At 44.4% G+C, this 22,740-nt stretch overlaps 2 non-coding genes across 2 annotated transcripts; both read right to left on the reverse strand.

Annotated features, from left to right (window-relative positions):
* Positions 1-14,800: 14,800 nt before the first annotated feature.
* Positions 14,801-14,872, reverse strand: trnat-cgu (transfer RNA threonine (anticodon CGU)). The gene has a single exon. It is a non-coding gene; the product is annotated as a tRNA-Thr (tRNA).
* A 2,158-nt stretch (positions 14,873-17,030) lies between these two features.
* trnak-uuu (transfer RNA lysine (anticodon UUU)) lies at positions 17,031-17,103 on the reverse strand. Its single transcript has one exon. It is a non-coding gene; the product is annotated as a tRNA-Lys (tRNA).
* Positions 17,104-22,740: the final 5,637 nt, after the last annotated feature.

The raw sequence follows: 22,740 nt of genomic DNA on the forward strand, positions 1-22,740 counted from the left end.
GAAAATAAATAATTTATCTATGCAAACTAATTCAACTGAACTCCTCTAAACACTATAGCCTGAAGAATTGCCGAAGCACAATGTATCACTTTGGGTGACACTAAGGGAAGAGGAACACAACACTCAAAACCACAAACCACTTATTTTCAACAGCAAAAATATGCTTGAAAATATTTGACAAAAAAAAGAAACCTTACACGCATGGAAACCAATATTTATCTGCTAGGGTAGAATGCAGCAGAGAACAGTAGGGCAGAAGGTTAGTGTAACTCTATAGTGCATCACAGAGGCCGGTCTCTTCCCCTCATTATGCAGGCTGACTTGTTCACAGTGAACTGTCCTCCAGCGATAGTCAGCTGCAATCACTGACATCAGACATGATGTTAATACTCTGATACCACTTTGGCTGATTTGGTTAATGCGTTTTCCTATTAAAACAGGAGATCTTGAGTTCAAATCCCAGTGGTGCCTCTCTTCCTGTCTTGTCTTATAGAATGTATCACTATGGATGATCACGTGCGGCTTGATTTTGTTAAATGCAAGTTTTCATTTTCTTTCTAGAACAACTTGCTTTTCATGAAATTCATACAGCTTGCGAAAGATGAAACACAGATCTTGCTTATCAGTGCAAAACAAATATCACAGGCCGGCAAGAATAAAGTCTTTTTTTTTACCAAAAGCTTGCAAATGGAGAAAAGGGTTGCACGTGAGTCTCTGGGAGCTGTTAATTGAAAGGTTAGTGGTTCGAGCCCATTTCTCATTATTCTACTTAATTGGATTTCTTAGTAAAACCTTAACCCACTTGATATTTGCAGGAAATGCAGTTGTTTTGTGCGTCGAACTACAACAAGTAAACAATTGAGTACATTAGTCATTAACACTGGGAATGGCCAATAATGACCAACATTCAAGGAAATCATATTCAGCCATGGACTTTGACCTTCAAATGGCTGCCAGGAGAATTCATTTATACTCTCGTTGCACCCTTAGTTAAAATATTTAAAATTACAACACAGATTTGTTGGACAACTTGAAAGCAAAAAAGACAGTTGGACAGCATGATTATGTTAGGACTGTACATTTCTATTTTAATATTTGTGTATATTTATCTTAATTTTAATATACATGTAACCATAAATGCTGTTCTATATATACTGTATATAAAGATTGTTGTATTTTATAATATTTTAGCAGAGGGCACAAGGGGGTCTATTATACGTTGCAAAACATCAAAGACAACTATAATAGAGGCTCATATTTTAATAAAATTTGCTTTAAAACAAAACCAAAATTTGTATGATATCATCCCTCAATATCGACGTTCAGTTGAAGGATTTGAAGAAGCAACAGCGATAGGTGAGTACATTGATTTTGGACCCATGCTTGCATCTGAATAATCTTTCCTCCTGAAAAGAATTAAAAACAGGTCTGTTTTGAGTCTCATGATGATGGTATTCTGGATCTGAAAAAAACACGCAAATTTGTTTCCGATGTATTTTTCAATTTTATCAGATTTTATCAGGTGAATGCAGTCGATACGTTCAAGTTTTTATATGATAACAGGACCTACACTTAGGGCTCAGTACTGATAACACTGCTGATATTGATGGAGTAGAAATAAGTGATGTATTGGCAGCTTTATCTGAGGCGAGAAGTCCTAGAACACCTACAAAAATGTTAGGATTCAGAGGAAGAAATATTTTTCTACCTCACCCAATCCTATTGCATTAACGAGGCTGAAGTTGGCTGCTTATTCGCCAGCTTCTTATTCGCGTTTTTTGTTCCACCTTAAATGCTGCTGCTGTGATGTTATGCCGCCTTTCGCCTGTAGATGGCTCTCTATAGTAATTTTTAAAAATACTAATCCGAGTGGATTACTGCACATATCCTCAGTAAAGGGTAATATGTAAGTAATGATTATCCAAATTGCATTTTTGTATGAAACACATTTCAGAAAATCGAAAACCAATTTTCAAAACTCACAATAACACAAACTGGCATGTCAGACAACAAGTAAATAAGACAAAGGCAAAACGTGAATTCTCAAAGTCTCAAAATCTTGCATTTTGCAAGAAATATTATTATAGCAGTTTACAATGGGACATTTAGAACATGGCATATGAGAATATATGGTTAACGGAGGATGAGCAAAGGGTGATGACACTTCCTGCTTATTGCTATGATCCTCCCTCCTGATTATAAAATCGTCTCACAATTCTGCCACTGAGGTGTGAGACACAATGTAACAGACTCTAAAAAATCCTGAACTTCAGGAAATGTTGCTGTACCATTTTTAAAATATGATCCTCTGAATATGGCATGAGAGAATTCATAGGGAAAAGCTAATTGCTCTTTCTGTTGTGTTGTGATGGCCCCTGTCTAGAAAAAAAAGACATCTCAGAATTGTGACACAAAGGTGTGAGACACAATGTAACAAATTATGAAAATCATGAAGTATAAGAAAATTTACTGTACCATTTTTTTAATATGACCCTCGAAACATGGCATGCGAGGATTTATAGTCAACAAAATAGCACCCCTTCTGCTGAATTACTTTTTCCCTCCTTCCTTGTTACCAAAACATCTTAGTATTCTGACACTAAGGTAAGAGAGACAAAATCACTCATCACGAACATTTGTAATTACAAAACTTCACTGTTGCATTTCTGCGTTGTGACATTCTGAACATGGCATGTTAAAGTATGTAGAAAACCTAGATCAGAACAGGCTAAATGTAATTCATAGTGATTTATATATGTTTTTAATTCTTTCTAAATGAAAAATATGTTTTTCAGTGATTATGACACTTTGGTATTACATAAAATATGCTTCAATACCAAAATAAATAATAATGGAAAAAATACCCACAGTGGACATTCATAGTTGTGATTATAGGAATTTTATCAGGTGGGTAGCTGTGTCAGCATGCGTAGGCTGCAAAGGAAAAAGTAAAGGATTATTCCATGCTGAAAAGAGAAGAAAGGAAACATAACGTGTTTCTTCAGGTGTGAGAAAGACAGGGCAGTAAGCAAAGATAATTTTCTTTATCTTTGCTTACTGCAGTTTATCTTTGATGACAACATCAAAGAAGTTAGGAAGTTTTACGGCTAACAGCTCCACATCAACTTCCTTTTATAACTAACCTCATCAGATCCCTCAACTCCCAACTCTTCCAATTTCTCACTTCAGAGAAGGATAAAAAACTCAGTCATCCTCTACAGAGAAAAACCATCAACACCCCTACCACCTCCACCAATCCTAACCTTGTTTTTACTATACCCTCTGACCTTTCCCTTTCACCCCTTTGCATCCTCAGCTAACATATTTTAAAATTACAATAGACTGTATAGTATTTATGTTTAAAATTAAGGTAAATATGTCAAAATATCAAAATCCAACTGCACAGTGCTATCGTAACAATGCTTGTCAAGTTCTCAAACAAACCTGCATATTATTTTTAAAATATTTCAGCAGAGGATTCAACTGGAGTATAAATGAAGATTCGACGATACTTTTTCTTGGGTGAATATGGTTTTCTGGGGAGTTGCAATGTTGGGCATTATTGGACATTTCCCGGTGACCCTGACACGTGTTAAACACTCGCATTTCCTGCAAATATTAAAATGGTTATGGTTTCGCTGAGAAATCCAATCGACTGAAGACAACGTTTACATCGCAAAAGAACCCCGTCCCTGGGTGGACTTGAACTACAAACTCTTCAGTTAATAGCCGAACGCACTAACCAGTTGCACCACAGACACTGACTGGCAGGGCCTTCTCCCGAATCACAAGTTTTCGGTTAAAAAAAAATCTCTTACCGTTTATTTTGCCAGCCGGTAATATTTCTTCTGCACTGATAACCAAGAATTGAATTTCATTTTTCGCAATCTGTGTGAATTTAATCAAAAACAAGTTTTCCAGAAAGGAAATGAACACATGCATTTAACGAAATCAAGCCCTTTGTGATTGCCCGAAATGATACGTTCTGTACTACAAGATAGGAAGAAAGACACGGCTGGGATTTGAATCTCCGTTCTTTTGTTTGATAGAGAAGCGTTTTAACCAACTAGGCTACGGTGACAGGACAACCATCACCTTTTACAGCCGCTTGGACACACCGCTCTGAGACATCTGCGTTCAGTAAGCGCTGAACCTGCGCTCAGAGCAAATTGCCTCTTTTACATAGCAGCCCCGACACTGAGAAACGAAGAGAACTGGCTTTTATCTGGCATTTTCCTGTCCAATGCGTTTGACATCTCCCAAGGGCGACAGAGTTCTTTTGCGACACTATTTCTTCTTCTTTTTTATTTCTGTACGCTTTGATAAAAAACGAGAAATCGTGCAAGGGAAAAATGTCTTTTTTTCATAGAGAAAACGTGCACCAGGAAATGTTCTGTTGAGAAGAAATGATTTAACATGATACGTGACCTAATTTATCGGAGCAATTGCTCAACCAGCAAGGTCTGGAGAGGTTGGAGAGTCTGGTGGATGTGATAATTATACGGTGTTGTGGAAGAAAACAGTCTTTCTTTGAATTCTCAGTCAATCGGAATTTCAGTGCGAAACATAAACCCCTTGTCTGATTTAAAGAGATTATGTTTTAAAACTCATAAAAAATCAGAAAACACATGTTTCTCAATTTTAGACGGAGCGGTGCATTACTAGTAGCGGCGCTGAGCACACTATGGGGGAATTCAGGTTATGTGAAATGCCAGCGGGTTAATCAACAACGCGTCTGATTTCGGATCATAAGATTGTAGGTTCGACTTCTACCTGGCTCGTGTAAATTTTATTATAGCTCCTCATTAATAGATGTATATTATGTAATGAACCGCACCTGAAAGCAAACGTTGGGTCTGTTTCCTTTGTTTTCCAGCATGAAATAGCAAATCGTTACAAAAAGCACCTGCTAATGTTTTTTTTTTCAAATTACATTTTCAGGCTTCAGACACTTTTTAATAAAACAAAAGTGTCCGGAAACTCATTAACTTTCAGGTTTGCTTGAACCTGTATTAAAAAAAGTTATCTGAAACTTCAGGAATTCCATTATCTGATGTAGCTGTCTCTAAAGTTGGACGTGATGTTAAGCAGATGTGAACTGTGCCTTTTCTCTTAAAAAAAAAACAAAGTTCTTTTTTTCCCCTTCACTCCAATGCTGGAGACTGTAAGCCTGTGTGAGCTCCACACTGCGTGTCCTGTACTGCTCTATTTTGTTTAGATTATCTATGTGGTGTACAGATAGAACTCAACTGCATGGTGTGAATTCCGTGTTCAGGACCAGCAGAACCTGAAAAAGTAACAGCTGACCTCGACATGATTTGAACACGCAGCCTCCTGATCTGGCGTCAGACACACTACCATTGGGCCATGAAGTCACGGCTGTCTGTGCCTTTGAATTCCCCAAAGGAGACAAATCAGCTTCACAAAGAAAAATCTGTGAAGAGCGCAGCTCTTCCGAAGAGAGTCTTTTCTTCCCAGACCACATTTTATTCTTCCTGCGCAGCTCTTGTGTAGGTGTTGTTCTCAATTACAGATCCAGGAACACTGATTGTTTTTTCTATTTTTTTAAATTAAGTACCCCATGGTGCAACGGTAGCACATCTGACTCTAAATCCCCAAGTTCATTTTCAAAGTATATCGGAGTCAACTGATACTGATCAGGTTCTGCTGCTACTGAACCCGCAGTCTTCACCTTAAAGTTCAATTCCCCAAGCCTTTTGACCTTATATGTCCATCCCTTCTCGTCAAAACTCGTATTTTCACAGGGTACCCTTCAGAAATCGCAGTATAGAATGAAAAAATTCCAGTAGATCTCGGCCGCTGTTGGTGATTTTCCTTTTAAAATAAATGAATCTCTGGAAATTTTATGGAGTGTATCACTTTCACTGAGACCGAGAAGTGTTAAGCTGTACATGCGTCTTTGTGGCTCAGTTGTTAACCAAAAGGGTGGTGGTTTGAGCCCTTCCAGGGACGCTATGAGCCTTTTAATGTACACACCCTCCTCACTTCATTTCTCCACGGCCGGTCTTGTACCGCTAACAAATACAGAGCCCGTAGGAGGCAGTAAGCTCGCATATTTTTTTTCTTATAAAATATACTTTATTCCGAAAAAAACACATCTCAAAAAGAAAACATCTCACACATCATCACTCCACATAATTAAAACATTAAAAGCGGAACGGCGGTGATTGTCCGTTATCAATCTTTGCAAGGGTGGGCGGATTTGCGCTATTATGAGAGTCCCTCCAAACCCTACCGCTTGCTGTAAACCATTAATCCCTGTACAGGGTCCATAGGCCTTTCCAGCGCTCCTTTGCCGTGGGGAAACCCCATTTTGCAACGTCGCGCTTCATCCTTCTCCTGAGGACCGCCAGGATCCTCTCCTCCAGCTCTCTCGCTCCCCACTCGATGTTGTGCTGGATGAGATTGTTCCTCGCGTCCCACAGGCCTTTTTTTGTGAGGGACAGCAGCAGCCATATCAGGAACTGCGTCCCCCTGTCCAGTCCGGTAGGTGCCAGCCCCAGCAGAATGTACTGGTAACTGAGCACCGCACCCGTCCCCAGGAGTTGCATGGTGTTGTCCATTCTGCCCCACACCGCCTTGGCGAAGGGGCAGCTCCAGAACACGTGCTCCTGAGTCTCCTCGACAAAACACGTGTCCCGGGGGCAATGCGGGTTCCTGGTAAGCGAGTGTCTGTAGAGGACCTCTCTGGTAGCCAGTCTCTTGTGTACGGCCATCCAGTTGAGGTCCTTCAGTTCGTTGTCCAGTTCTTTAGGCTGCGTCCTTTCCCAGACTTGTCTGGGAACTTGCAGCCTTTCGTCGGCGACCAGATGCCCCCTCACCTCTTTGTACAGGGCTCTGTGGTTGGTGCAGAGCTCTGGCTGTCTCGTGGCCTCGTACCTCCTGCTCCACTTGACAGCGTGGGTGTAGAACTTTGGTCGCCTCTCTGCCTTGGGCCCAGTGTTTGACCACTGGACCAAGTGCCTCATCAGGACGGAGAGCCACAGCCTGACAAAGTACTGGTACTTGTGGCTGATGGGCTCCCGCAGCGCCCGACAGAGGTAGCAGTAAAAGATGCAGTCGAGTTTCAGGGGGAAATGTGGGACATCTTGACCCCCTTCCTCGACCGGCTGACACATCCGGTTTCTCGTGATGTACTCGTACCTGCCGCCCCAGACAAAGCCGAAGATCATCCCTTGCAGCGCTCGTCTGAGTCTGGCCGGCAGCGGGTACACCACCGCCAGGTAAACCAAAGCCGGCAGGACGTCTGCTTTCAACACCATCACTTTCCCTGTGTAGGACAGCGACCGCGTTTTCCACAGACCCAGCTTGGCGTTCACCCTGGCGATCCTCTTGGTCCAGTTGTTGGTCTCATTGTCCTGGCTCTGGAAGGAAATCCCCAGTATTCTGAGGGGCTCCGTGCAGAGCTCGAGACCCCCTGTCAACCCCCTGTCCGACCTCAGGAACAGCGTCGTGACGTCGGCGTACTGGGAGATCTTCAGGGTTTCCCCCGCGCCTCCCGGTATCTCCAGGCCGTCGATGACGGGGTCCCGTCTCACCGCCTCTGCTAAGGGCTCTGTGAAGAGAACATAGAGAAGGGGTGAAAGGGGGCAGCCCTGTCATACTCCGGATTCCTGGGGAATGAAATCCCCCAGGTTTCCATTCACGTTCACTCTGCTGCCCACGTCAGAGTACAGAATCTGAATCCAGCGGCTGAAACTCTCTCTGAAACCGAAGCGTTCCAGCACCCTGAACAGATAGCTGTGGTTCACTCTGTCGAAGGCTTTCTCCTGGTCCAGGCTGACCACCATCATGGGCACGTTCCGGTCCTCGGCCCAGGCGATGGCGTCTCTGGTCAGCTGGAGGTTCCAGCTGACGGATCACCCCTCCACCCCACACGTCTGGTCGCTGTGGATGATGTGGGGGAGGGCGGTTCTCAGTCTGCCGGTCAGGAGCTTGGACAGGATCTTTACGTCCACGAAGAGCATCGTGATCGGCCTCCAGTTTTTGAGGTCGGCGGCGTCTCCTCCCTTGAAGAGCAGGTAGATGACGCCCTCCCTCATGGTGTCTCCGAGTTTCCCCCGGCGGAAGATCTCCTGCGCTACTTCCACCAGATCTGCCGCCAGGGTGTCCCAGAAGCAGGTGTAGAATTCCTTGGGGAGTCCGTCCGGCCCCGGCACCTTGCCATTCTCCATGGACAAGAACGCCGCCTTCAGCTCCTCGGCCGTGATCGGACCCTCCAAGTCCTCCCTCACCTCCTCCGGTACTCTTGCCTTCAGCCCCTCCAGAAAAGCATCGCCTGCCTCCACCTCCGTCTGCTTTTCTGAAAAGAGCTCCGTGTAGAAAGCGGTGGCCGCTTCTACTTTGTCGCTCTCGTCCAGCACTTCCTCTCCATCTCCCCGTCTCAGGCTGTGGATCACCCTCTTTTTCTGGGCTCCCCGGACCTGGTTGAAGAAATAGGAGGAACAGGTTTCATTATTTTCATAATGCTCCCTTTGTGCCTTGACCAGGAAAGCCTTGGCTTTCTCGGTATGCAGTTTGCAGAGCCTCTCCTTCAGGTCCCGTGCCCGGGCTGAATTGAAGGCTCCTCCCCCGTTAGCCGAGCTGTACTCCTCCTCGAGTTGCCTCTGGAGACGTGCAGCTTCCTTCCTCTCCCTGGCCGCCTTCCGTCTGCAGTACGTCTGCGCCAGGGTTCGGGTCCTGTCCTTCACCGACTCCCACCATTCCACCACAGAGCTGTAGCCGTCTCTCAGATCAACCCAGCTCGCGTAGTCTTTCCGGAACAGTGCCCTGAAGTCGTCTTCCTCCAGTATCTCCCAGTTCAGCTTCCAGTACCCACGACCGAATGCCGGCAGGCTGGTGTTAGCCACCACTGTCAAGCGACCGTGGTCGGAATACCACGCCGGGGACACCGTCGCCGACTCCAGGGAGCAGGTCGTGTGCAGGAAGATGTAGTCCAGGCGGCTGCACACTCCCCAGGAGTTTTTCCAGGTCGTTCCGGCGTCGTTAGGGCGGCACCGTCTGAAGGGAGAACTGCTTGAGTAGCGACTCCAGCTCTGCCGAGCTAGCGTCGCTCCCCTTCTCCCGGTCGACGTTGAAGTCCCCGCCGAGCACCATCTGTCTGTTGGTGGTGCAGCAGCAGACCAGGTCAGCAAACACTTCCTTCCGGATAGAGGGTTCCGTCGGAGCATAGACGTTAATCGCTCTCAACTTCTGCCCCCTCCAGTCAATGTCTGCGACCAGGATCCGGCCCTGCACCACCGAGAAGGAGGAAACCAGCGTCATCTCTGGGTTTCCGAGGAGGATTCCCACTCCGGAAGAGTGGACCCCTCCTACGCTCCAGCATGATTCTCCCTTCGTCCATTCCCTGGTGAATGTCAGCTTGTCGCTTTGATCCTTCAGGTGGACCTCCTGTAAGAAACAAACTGAGAAAGACTTTGAGGCCAGATCATGAAAGACTCCCCGTCTTTTCACCGGGTCTCTCAGCCCTCTCATGTTAGTTGTTAGGAAGGTTAGTTTCACAGTCATGGTTAAACTAGTGAAAGTTAAACCTCCTCTCTGTACTTACAGTTGAAACTTGGGAGTCTACATCTGGGCACTGTTTAGCCTAGATGTAACTCCTCTCGTTCGGGTCCTGGGGGGAATATGCTGGGCTCTCTCCAGGTTTTGCTGGGGACTGAAATGTAAACATGCTGGACAGGTCCAGCCCTACCATCAGTCCGGGCTCCAGGGCGGCTTCAAAGTAATCCTCGTCTTCCTAGAGGATACTCTCCGCCACCGCTTCGGGAAGGCTCCTTTCTTCCCTTTCTCCGGGAGTTTCGGGGGCCTCCAGTTTCTCCTGGGCCTCGGGGGAAGGGGGCTCCAATTTCTGGGCTGCCTCTTCCTATTGTCCCTGGGCCTCGGGGGAGGGGGTTACCTCTTCCTGGGCTGCCTCCTCCTTTTGTCCGTGGGACTCGGGGGAGGGGGGTTCCGTTTCCTGGGCCTCGGGGGGGAGGGTTTCCATTTCCTGGGGAGCCTCCTCCGGTTGTTCCTGGGCCTCGAGGGAAGAAAGTTCCATTTCCTCTAGGACGAGGAAACGGTTTTCCCTTACCACTCTTTTTTTCTGTCCTTCCGAAAGTGGGTCCGCCCTGGGTCTCTTCTCCCGCTTTCGCTTTCCCTTTTTGCTGGGAGTTATCCAGGGCCCTTCCTCCGGTCGGCCATCTTGTCCCTCTTCCTGGCGGCCATCTTGTGGCACCGATGCGGCTGGGGGTGTGGCCTCGGCAGTTTCGGTTCTCAGCGGGGGAGGTGCGGGTTCTTTGTTCTCAGCCCTCTCCCTTTGTCTGGAGACCGGTTTCTGCCTGCCGGCTTCCACCACCTGCGCAAACGAAGGTTTGCTTACCTTGCATTGGCGAAGGAGGTGTCCCTCGGCGCCGCATCCGTCGCACTTTTTGGCTGCCCGGCAGGTTTTTGCCAGGTGCCCGTCCTCATTGCAGTTGTGACATCTGACGATGTCACATGTGTTTGTCTTGTGGCCGGACTGTCTGCACTTGCTGCAAAAATCCGGCATCCTGGGGTAGTAGAGGTACCCCCTGTCGGCTCCGATGTTGAAGCGAGCCGGGGGGTGCTGGAAACCGTCAACGCCCTCTGGGTCCTCCTTCAGGAGGACTCGGTACTGGCGTTTGCCGTACCAGACGCCTTCGTCCCTGACCTCTGTCGGTTTTCCCACCACGGTTACATACCTCCCTAGGTACGCTGTTACCTGTTCCGCTGGTACGTAGGGATTGTATGTGCAAACCGTGATGGTCCTCTGATTCGTCTTCCTCATCGGCTCCGGCCTGTAATCAGAGAAACCAGGGTGCTTACCTTTCTCCCTGATCAGTCTCATTACCTTTTCGTACGATGCGTCCGTAGCCATGTAGGCCTCCATGTATCTCTCTGCCTTGTTGTCCTGGAGGCAGTAGAGATCTCCGGCCACCAACTGCAAGATCCCTCGCAGGAAGGTCATAAAGAAGGCCTTTGCAGTCGACATCGGCTCCGTCTTCTTTGTCCAGTGGAACCGGATCAATGTCCTCTTGTCTGCCATCTCTGAGGGAGAAAAAAAAAGGAGGGAAAGAGAGAGAGCAAAAGGAGCAGCGAGGGAGCCCTGGCCTTTGTCCTTGTGGGCAAAGCCCAGCTAGGTGCAGGCGCAGGAGGAGAGAGAGAGAGGAGAGCGGAAAGTGCTTCCGGGTCTCAAGGAAGAAAGCAAGCACCGCGGGCAGGCCACGTGTACCTGCTCCCAGCCAAGAGGCCAAGGAGGCAGAGAGAGAGAGAGCGAGAGAGAGAGGGAGCGGATAGCGCTTCCGAGTCTCAAGGTGGAAAGCAAGCACCGCGGGCAGGCCACGTGTACCTGCTCCCAGCCAAGAGGCCAAGGAGGCAGAGAGAGCGAGAGAGAGAGGGAGCGGATAGCGCTTCCGAGTCTCGAGGTGGAAAGCAAGCACCGCGGGCAGGCCACGTGTACCTACTCCCAGCCAAGAGGCCAAGGAGGCAGAGAGAGAGGGAGAGAGAGAGAGAGAGAGAGAGCGAGAGAGAGAGGGAGCGGATAGCGCTTCCGAGTTTCGAGGAAGAAAGCAAGTACCGCGGGCAGGCCACGTGTACCCACTTCCAGCCAAGAGGCCAAGGAGGCGGAGCAAGAGAAAGGGGGAGGGGAGAGGAGAGAGCAGAGAGAGAGAACGTTGCTGCCGGATCCCACCCAGCTCAGCTGCTGCTTGGCCTTAACCCCCTAGGCTCAACCTAGAGCTATACCAGCTCAAGCACTCTTCAGAATCTTCGATCGCCTTCTAGACCTTTGGAAAGACAAGAACTGTGGGCATGCCACTTGAACTTGATCTTAGCCAAAAGGCCGAGAAGGCATAGGTTTCTATACGGCATTCCTGAACTCTTTGCACTAATGAGCCCGGGCTTTTTTCCCGTCTCGCCGCTACGCATATGGGTCTTTTTCCGCTCTCCTACTCCCCATGGTTAGTCCCTTTGGATGTCTGTGACAGGTGCCCCTTTGGAATAGTTTTCAGAAAATGTGAGAAAAGGAAAGTTATGTACAGTAAGCTCTCAAACACAGCATTAGAGATTGGAATCTGATTGTAAAAAAAAAACTGCCCGTCTCCCCGGCATTTAACGTTGCTGTTGTTTTTATTTTACATATTGTTAGCATTTTAATGAATTGTTAAAAGATTTATACACAAATCGCTAAATACGAAACGTAAAAAACCCAACTGTATGCAATTGACCATTCATATTCCTGAATTTTAAATCCCTGTGTTTATCTGTGTCCAAGTGCCTGGTGCAGCTATTTTGAAAGCATACCTCAAGGAGGACTTTACACGCAGTCTGGGGTATTAAGCTTGTACTGTGTGCCCTGTTTGCCTTTGTAAGCATTTGTTTAAAAAATAAGTTCACAATACGATAAAAACAGAGAAAGCACAAACTTAATAATATAACGATTCAAAATCAAAACCAAATCATATGAAGAAAAATCATATGACCAAATCATAAAGAAAAAGAGTCAATTTCCGCCTGCACTGATATCCCTTCAAATGTTTTAGAAGAACTCTTGACGTTTATAGAGTAGAAGCCTGCATTTCTTCTACTAAACGAGACTATGGGGAGTGAGTATTTTGATGTCGAACTGGGATTTAAATAAAGAGGAACACTACACTACATTGGGCTACGCGTGTGACAAAACGTTTATTTTAGACCTCTCGATAGCTCAGTTGCTAGCTCTTAAAACTGTAGAAAAAACAGCGAGTATGTCTTATGTCCCTGGTCTGAATCCAGTTTGAAGGATGGTGTTTTCTTGTTCCTTAACCAAAAAGTGAAAATTGCGAATTTGTCTTTCACTTTGACGTTCACCCGAAAGCTCAGTATACAAAGAAGTAGAGGCTCCTGTTCTGAATAATTCCGCTCTGAGACACCTGCGTTAAGTTAGCGCTGAGTCGGCTGGCTGAGCATGTTGCCTCCTTTACATTCAATAGGAGCCCCGACACTAAGAGAAACGTACAGAAATGGGTTTTATCGGGAACTTTTCATGTCCAATGCACTTGACATCTCCCACGGGCGACAAAGTTCATTTACGACACCTTTCTTTCTTCTTTCAGCAGGAGTACAATAATGGCAACAACATGTTTGGAGTTCGGCATTTCATTTAGTCTGCGGAAACATCGTATCGGAATGAGCTGCCTTAGATAAAAGAGGAATTGCGGCTTGAGATCGTTTTTACAGAGCATTGCGTTGTTCTGTTCATGCTGACTACACGCTTTAGATATGTCATTTACTGCAAGCGTTGCTTTTCCAGGTTTTTCTGAAATTCCTCGCATTTGAGCCAGCACTAAAATATTTCATTCCCGTCGCTGAATACATCGTGGAAACGGTATTTGCAACGGAATGCTGTCACACATGAAACCTTTTTGTTATTCGGTTCTGAAGTTTGAAAATGAAAATAAAACGGGGGTCACCTCATAGGCTTGAAAGAAGTCCAAGCAGCATAAAAACCCGTGAATTCTCACAACTTGCATTGTGCTGCACCTTTCTTCTGCTGCTGTTATAAATCAGCCTTAAACATTTGAATGCATACCTTACTGCTGCTAATCACATTCACATGTTTATGAAGCTTTTTTCTGTCCGTTATGTTTTTGCTAAGCAGTTTCTCCGTTTTCCTCGTACTGTGATTGTCAGCGAGCACAAGACTGAAACAGTGTAAAAGCAGGCAAAAAAGACAGGGTAAAACGCCTGACTGTCGGGAGTGGGATTTGAACCCGTGCCTCTATTTGGAGAGTGAAACACAAAGCTTAAAAGACACGAAGCTGTGAATTTGCTGTTTTAAACCGCTCGACTATCCTGAAAAAAATGTGTGCTGATTGCACCAGTCGCATCCGATTTTCTGTAACTTTAGGATGATTGATACGACTGGACAAACACAATTTGTGGCGTTTAGCATGACATGGAAAACGGTACCGGAGCATTCGGGCCCGGACCACCAGACTCAGAGACAGTTTTTACCCCCGCACTATCAAACTATTAAACTCCCAGCCTCTCTCACTCTCTCCTCACTTCTCACCTATGATCTGAACCTTACGGTGCCTTCTTTCTTACCAAAAACCCAAACACACATTGAAAATCTACCTCTACCATACATGTCAAAAGCTCACTCCCCATCATTTCTATCCCTTTATTTCATTCTTTTGATGCATGTTTTTGCACATAACCTGTTACCTTTTTGTTGTTTTGCACGCTGCCTGTTGTTTTTTGCACATCGGCTGTTGTCTCTGTCTTTCTTTTGTTATACAATTGTATTGTTGTTGTGTTTTTTTCTTTGTACTACTTATGTCCGAGAGCTAGCTAAATAGCATTTCGTTATACCATATACCTGTGTATGAGTATAATGACAATAAACTTGAACTTGAACTTTAAACTTGAACTTGACATAGTCTTGCAGGCAGTATATTATTTTATCGTTTACTCGTTTAAAAAAACACGGTCTTCTCGTTCCTAAGTCAGATTTTTAGTGCTTTCGAACGTTACTTCCAACCTGGACTGACAGCTCACCCGATCTGTTTGTGATCAGACCATGGAGTCGGGGGCTGTACAAAGCGCACGTTCCTTCCCAATGCTGAGACGAACATTCAGAAGATGGGTGTGAAGAGAAACAAGCTTTGTCGACTAAAAAACAAGGCAGGATATGCAAGAATACTAATCACTGGCGACAGTTATGTTCTCTAACTATTGAGATCCCTACATTGCGAGTTTTTTTAAGACTTTGAAACTAAAGGAAAGCGGTGACAAATGAAACAGGCACGGGTGGGGTTTGAACCCATGCTCTTCGGTTTACGAGACCGACACCTTACCACTTGGCCACCGCTCCTTCTTGTAAGTATAGGAATAAGGTTGTTCAAATTATTTTTTTCTGAATCTGGTTTACATCGCCAAATGTAAACCGGAGGCAGCAACAACAATAAAAGGGATACTTGTCCTTAAACTCGGACGTGATGTTCTGCAGACATGTGCACAATGTCCTGTTTTCTTGCAGTGTAGACATTTTGCTGTTCACGCTCCGCATTCATCTGCTTTGTGCGTTGTTAGTCCGCACCTGTAACTTGTAATGTCAGCCGTCCCCCTGTTCTTCTATATCTCTAGCGTGACTGCGTCCTGCTGCTCGGCTTTTGTTTGTAAAGTTTGAGCGAGCGCCCCGTTCAGTGTCACTTTGTCACTGTGGTCAGAAAGCATTCTTGATTCTGCTTGAGCTGCTTCATGAATTCTAGCGACTGTAAGAGCTCTTTCTAAAGTCAGCCCTTCCTCCTGCAGCAATTTATAGTCTCTTATGTGCACATTTTTCCACAAGTTGATCTCTTAACACGTTAGTTTCCAATACTCCAAAGTCACAAGATTTAGCCAGTTCTCATAGTGCAGTCACAAAAGCATCAACAGATTCGTCCTGAGACTAAGTTCTCTGCCTAAATTTATGCCGTTCCAAAACCACTTTTCTCCGCGGTGTAAAGGAAGCGTCTAAGGCAGCTACAGTCTTTTTCTCCAGGGAGGTTGGCAAAAATCCGCTGCACGGGAGCCCCGATACAGTGCAGTAATGTAGCACGTCTCACAGCATCCTGAGCTTCTGTAGATCCACTGGCTATTTAAAAAAATCTGTACGACTCCATCCATATCTTGTATTCCGTATACAAATCTGGAGCTCCGAGGTTCAGTGGAAGCGGTGGAAAAAGCTGGGCATAAGCAAAGCTTCTCGGCGCGGCTGCCATATCTTCCATGGCGCAAGCTAAACGAAAAGTCCTAAAATTCAAAAGTTCGTTTCTACCAGCAAGAGAACTAAAATCTGCAGTGTTCTGCCCGCTTTGAGTCCGTCAAGCACTCATCTCTCGTTGCCATAAATGTTTTGTATCTTAATAAAAATACGTTTTTATATTATTTTAACTATTTTGTTAACTACACAGATCACGCCCTTACACCATATATTCCCGCCTTCTACTCTTTCGTTCTGTTGTCTCGCGATGTCTACTCACTATACTACATTTAGCATGACTTCTTGTTGCAGTTGAGCTCAAAACTGGAGATGATCTCCATATTCTACCGCTGTAACAAGTCCGAAACGTAGGACACAGTACACACTTTTTAAGTGAAGTCAGGTTGTTAAAAAATTAAACCAGCGACCTGTCACAGAAACGTATCCCAGCCATCAATCACCGAGGCAACCACTGAGACAGTTAACATTAAACACGTGAAATGCGAGATGTTGTGATTTTTTCCCCGCTTAAGGCTTGTATTGTTTCTACTCTAACGAGAAAGACCTCTTTATTAGAAGTGAGATTTTAACAAACGTCTCCAGGGTTAACTGCGACCTGAACGCAACGCCTTAGACCACCAGCCATCTTGCCTGTGGTACTTAGAGCAGCGCTCAATAAAAATGATCAGAAACCGAAAGCGCTTCTTATGCGGATCAGTATATTCCGATTCCACTGGTTCTGCAGAAGAAATAAGAAAAGCCGAACTCAAAGCACTGTGTTGCCATTACGGGTACTCTGTCTGCAGCTGCTTTAAGATCTACTCACACCTTGTTGCCATTAAGGCTACCTAGTTAAAAAAAAACTTATCGTCATCTTTTTGAACGTGATTATTAGACACCCGTTAAATCTCCACCGAGGTTTCTTGAGAGATCTTCAGCGAGGGAGTATTAAAAAACTACGTCGCTTCCAACCTCTGCTGTCACTGTAAACTCGGACGTGATGTTCTGCAGAGTTGCAGTGTGCCTTTCCTCTTGTCGTATTCAAGAGTACTCACTGTGTGAGCTCCTCACTGCGTGTTCTGTACTCTACTGTGATTTAATTTAGATGATTACGTGGAGTAGAGTGACAAGATCTACTTGAACACTTTCGGTTTGTGAAATGAAACACTAAATACACTACTGTAAATACAAGTAATGGACATTTAAAATAACCACAGTACAGCTAGAAGAGTGAAAGATAAAAGACTATTTAGAATGACATTCACAATAGACTTAAGAACAGTACAACCGCCCGAACAGGGACTCGAACCCTGGGCCCTCAGATTAAAAGTCTGATGCTCTACCGACTGAGCTATCCGGGCTCTGAAAGAAAATCGACACTGTCGGGATCCTCGCAAGTCACGTGTCTCTTGTTCCGAAGAGTAGTCATACCTGACCCGTCTGGAATGACCACTGACAGACTTTATCATGAAGCGACGGCACCACTCCCAGTAGAATGAGTGAGAAATACAGCATGACATGGGTAGTTAAGGGGCTCCCACAATCCATCTTTCCTCACATTACTGATTTTTTTCAATAGCATTTGGACCTTTTTTCACATTCAGATTTTTTTCTCATTTAATAAAATCTTTTAATCAACAACATTAAAAAGAAAACAAATGGAACGTTTTTTGGAACAATAATTAAAAAAATATTTCAATGCCTTGGTTGTATACGTGTGCACACCCTTTATAAAGGGAGTTGCAACAGTGCTGAAATTTAAAGAGCATTTCTGTAGAGAAAACAGCCTTGATGTTAAGCTTAGGGAGCCTGTCTTTTCGAAATTCTATTTCTTGACACCTTGCACAGCCTCCCGACAGACTAACAAATATTTGTTGGAGAAATTAGCTCACACACCGGAAGACACTAACGTTTATTTACGTTAGAGTATGTGAATAACAGTTTAACCGAAAAAGTTTGTAATTGTGATTTTGTTAAAATTCAATAAATCGTCTATCAACAGTTAGAATTTATTAAGAAATTGTTTTATTTCATAAACTATAAGACAATTCAGAGAGTTTATAGGTCATATCCGTCGCTTATGTTCTTTTATCTCTAGAGTTCAGGATCCAAACCCAACTGCGGACGATTGTGTTTCTTGAATCTCTTGTAATCATCAAAAGTCGATGTGTAGTCCTTCAGTACTTTCTCGAGTTGTGCCATGGATATTTTATACGTTCAATACTTGTCATGCTCTTTTGCATTTTCCTTAACAAACGGAAAAAGTTCAAAGTGTGTTTATGGCTGTGCTTCTACACATCTACACGAGAGCACTTGTAACAGTACAGGACACGCAGTGAGGAATTCGTGAAGCTTTCAGTTTAGTGCGGAGTTCAGAAGGAGGATTCGCTCGCTGAATGATCTCTCAAGAAATCCTGGGTGAGATTCAACAGGTGTTTTCTGCAACAGCCATGACAAGTGTGAAGCAATCTCAAGATTTCCTGAATTTGAACTTAATTATTAGTTCAAATAATTTAGGATTTAACAGAACTAAAAGGTACATTTAAAACAGCAGCGCAACTCTGCAGCACGTCGAGTGTGCCTGCATTTAATTGTGTAAACCTGGCTCTCTCTGAACACAAGCAAAGAGTTCTCACTCAACAGAAGATTGCGATGTGAGTACTGTAATATAAAGCACCTTGAGATGCCAGCGATTGAACCCGGGACCTCATACATGCGAAGCATGCGCTCTACCACTGAGATACATCCCCGATGAAAAAGTTTATGGAACAGACTTAGAGATGTGCAAATGCTCACTGATCACACCACTCATGAAGAATGCCTGCAGTTTCCCACTTTCGCGTTTCTTCTACTACAGAGTAAATTCATAGGAATGAAAAAATAAGGAAGGAAAAATAATCGCATCGAAGCTTCAAGAGACTGGGCACAAATTAATCTGTTATTTTTGCATCCAGTTACATGGGCGACGGTGGTTGATTCCCAGATGGGGGAGTGCTTTTTTTCTACCTCCTTACTCGACTGTCTTTCAATTCTATTTTATTTGAAAGCTTTTTGCATCTTTTAAGTGCTCTTGATTAAACTATGCATAGAAAAACAGCAGTACTGGTGATTTAACGTAAAAGGGTGAAACGACGCCCCAACCACAGGAATGGTAACAGGAAGGATCGTGTTCTTATTTAATATGTCCTTTTGAGATGTCTTGTCAATGCACACAGGCGGTAGAGCTGAATAATTTACTTTTAGTGGTGTTTTTAAACAAAGATGGAACACGTTATTTCTATACCAGGAAGAAAGGAGCAGACTTTACCTTTAAGAGGCAAAAATGACACCTTATCAAAGCTAATATTAATTAAAATGACATCACAACAAAAGAGTGGAGGCTTGAGTGAATAAAGCCCTAAGCTTTCATTGGACGTCTGTGTCTCCATAACTTTGTAGGTGAGAGAGAGGATTGTGATAATTTGCAGGTGCTTCTCGGAAGTGCGTTGGTAGTACAGGCGCCTTCCAAATAATTGAGTCAGGTTTGAATCCCAGCCAGTGCAAACCCAAATCTATTCAAGATAATCTGTGGTCCGCTAACACATCTTTTGAAACACTACAACAGGTAACACCCCGTGTGAAACATCATGAGCATCTGTTAAACCTCTCTACCTACCCGTTCCTCACAGAGACATGACGAGGGTCTAAAGGGACATTTTGAGCCGTAGAAACATTTTATCATTCTGTACTTTCCTGTGCAGTCAGGCCAGTTCAACTTTAACTGCGCCCGACAACGGAGGTCGTTTTGAAAACAACGACAGTAAAGGGACACTGCACGTCTGCAGAACATCACGTCCGAGTTTAAGGACAGCAACATCAGAGATTGGAAGCTAGGGAGTTTCAGGTCTGTGTTTTTATTATAAGTTCAAGAAAATCTGAATACCTTTTCAAGAAGTATTTCAGAATCCCAGTCAAATCCAGTACAAATGTTGCATAGATCTGCATTGTACAATTAGTATACTGTTTGTCTGTTGAATCAAACACGCCTTATGAAGCATTTCTAAAACAGGAGAGATCGTTAGGGGATGCGTCTTCCTGTAAAAATAAAATGACTTCAAGGGCACTATAAGCAGAGGTGTGAAAGCCTGCTCTACAGAAGAACTATAGCCAGAGATGCCAAAGAGGTCGAGATTTCACCACGTGAGAGAAAGCGTCTCAGAAAACGAAGTTGCGGTCGTTTCCACGCGTTATAAAACCACTAGGTCAAACAACAAGAGCTGAAGAGCCGCTGTTGATAGTAACGCGGCCGAGTGCTCTAAGGAGCTGGCTTAAACCTCCAGCCTCTTCAGGAGCATCTGTTGGAGTCGCACTGCTACAGCGTATCTCCTTGTTAAGTATCCCTTTTATTGTTGTTGCTACCTCCAGGCGATGTAAACCAGATTCAGAAAAAAAAATAATTTGGACAACATAATTCTCAGGTTTATTCAAAGGTGCAGTGGCCAAGTGGTAAGGCGTCGGCCTTGTAACTCAAAGGTCATGGTTTCAAACCCCACCCGTGCCTGTTTCAAAGTCTTCAAAAAAAACTCGCAATGTAGGAGTCTCAATGGTAAGAGAACATGACTGTCGCCAGTGATTAGTGTTCTTGCATATCCTGCTTTGCTTTTTATTCGACAAAGCTTGTCTTTCACACCCATCTTCCGAATGATCGCCTCAGCATTGGGAAGGAACGTGCGCTTGGTACAGCCCCCCACTCCATGGTCTGATCACAAACAGATCTGGTGAGCTGTCAGTCCAGGTTGGAAGTAACGTTCGAAAGCACTAAAAATCTGACTTAGGAACGAGAAGACCATGTTTTTTTAAACGAGTAAACGATCAAGTTCAAGTTCAAGTTTATTGTCATACTCATACGCAGGTATATGGTATATCGAAATGCTATTTAGCTAGCTCTCGGACATAAGTAGTACAAAGAAAAAAACACAACAACAATACAATTGTATAATAAAAGAAAGACAGAGACAACAGCCGATGTGCAAAAAACAACAACAGGTAGTGTGCAAAACAACAAAAAGGTAACAGGTTATGTGCAAAAACATGCATCAAAAGAATGAAATAAAGGGATAGAAATGATGGGGAGTGAGCTTTTGACATGTATGGTAGAGGTAGATTTGCAATGTGTGTTTGGGTTTTTGGTAAGAAAGAAGGCACCGTGAGGTTCAGATCATAGGTGAGAGGTGAGGAGAGAGTGAGAGAGGCTGGGAGTTTAATAGTTTGATAGTGCGGGGGTTAAAACTGTCTCTGAGTCTGGTGGTCCGGGCCCGAATGCTCCGGTACCGTTTTCCATGTCATGCTAAACGCCACAAATTGTGTTCGTCCAGTCGTATCAATCGTCCTAAAGTTACAGAAAATCGGATGCGACTGGTGCAATCAGCACACATTTTTCCAGGATAGTCGAACGGTTTAAAACAGCAAATTCACAGCTTCGTGTCTTTTAAGCTTTGTGTTTCACTCTCCAAATAGAGGCACGGGTTCAAATCCCACTCCCGACAGTCAGGCGTTTTTCCCTGTCTTTTTTGCCTGCTTTTACACTGTTTCAGTCTTGTTGTGCTCGCTGACAATCACAGTACGAGGAAAACGGAGAAACTGCTTAGCAAAAACATAACGGACAGAAAAAAGCTTCGTAAACACGTGAATGTGATTAGCAGCAGTAAGGTATGCATTCAAATGTTTAAGGCTGATTTATAACAGCAGCAGAAGAAAGGTGCAGCACAATGCAATTTGTAAGAATTCACGGGTTTTTATGCAGCTTGGACTTCTTTCAAGCCTATGAGGTGACCCCCGTTTTATTTTCATTTTCAAACTTCAGAACCGAATAACAAAGAGGTTTCATGTGTGACAGCATTCCGTTGCAAATACCGTTTCCACGATGTATTCAGCGACGGGAATGAAATATTTTAGTGGTGGCTCAAATGCGAGGAATTTCAGAAAAACCTGGAAAAGCAACGCTTGCAGTAAATGACATATCTAAAGCATGTAGTCAGCATGAACAGAACAACGCAATGCTCTGTAAAAACGATCTCAAGCCGCAATTACTCTTTTATCTCGGGCAGTTCATTCCGATACGATGTTTCCGCAGACTAAATGAAATGCCGAACTCCAAACATGTTGTTGCCATTATTGTACTCCTGCTGAAAGAAGAAAGAAAGAAAGGTGTCGTAAATGAACTTTGTCGCCCATGGGAGATGTCAAGTGCATTGGACATGAAAAGTGCCGGATAAAACCCATTTCTCTTCGTTTCTCTTACAGTCGGGGCTCCTATTGAATGTAAAGGAGGCAACGTGCTCAGCCAGCCGACTCAGCGCTTACTGAACGCAGGTGTCTCAGAGCGGTGTGTCCAAGTGGCAGTAAAAGAGGGGAATTTTGCCGGCGTCGTGGTTTAGTTGGTTAAAGCGCCTGTCTAGTAAACAGGAGATCATGGATTCAAATCCCAGCGGTGCCTCTTTTCCTGTCTTCTCGCACCGTTTATTGTTATAGAGAACATGCTTCTGCATTACCTCAGTCAATATCACCGGGAATGTGAATAGAAATGTAAACATCAATAATTCTGCTGTCTCCTGAGAAACACAAGTATAGAGTCAAAACACAAGAAATAATGCTAAAAAAATATTCAGTTAACACCCAGATGTGACAAAACACATTTAAGACTTACATCCCCTTTAAATATGTATTTCCTTAATATCAGTTGCCTTCCCTCCCCAGGACACCTGCAAATTCACTTGAGCATATTAAAAGCTGTGTGTAAGTCTTACATGTGTTCTGTCACATCTGGGTGTTAAATTGATAGATGTGTTGTGTTATTTAATATGATTTGACTCCACGCTTGTGTTTCTCGGGAGACAGCAGAAATATTGGGGATTTGCGGCTACAGAAAATAATGTGAACTTTACAGGCAAAAGTAAGGTTACGTTAAAGAAACAAAAACGTATTGTCACCTTTTTCAACGTGATTTTTTAAGACATTTG

Source organism: Atractosteus spatula, chromosome 10 (assembly GCF_055471065.1).
Source record: "Atractosteus spatula isolate fAtrSpa1 chromosome 10, fAtrSpa1.hap1, whole genome shotgun sequence".
In the NCBI taxonomy this organism is placed as follows: Eukaryota; Metazoa; Chordata; class Actinopteri; order Semionotiformes; family Lepisosteidae; genus Atractosteus; species Atractosteus spatula.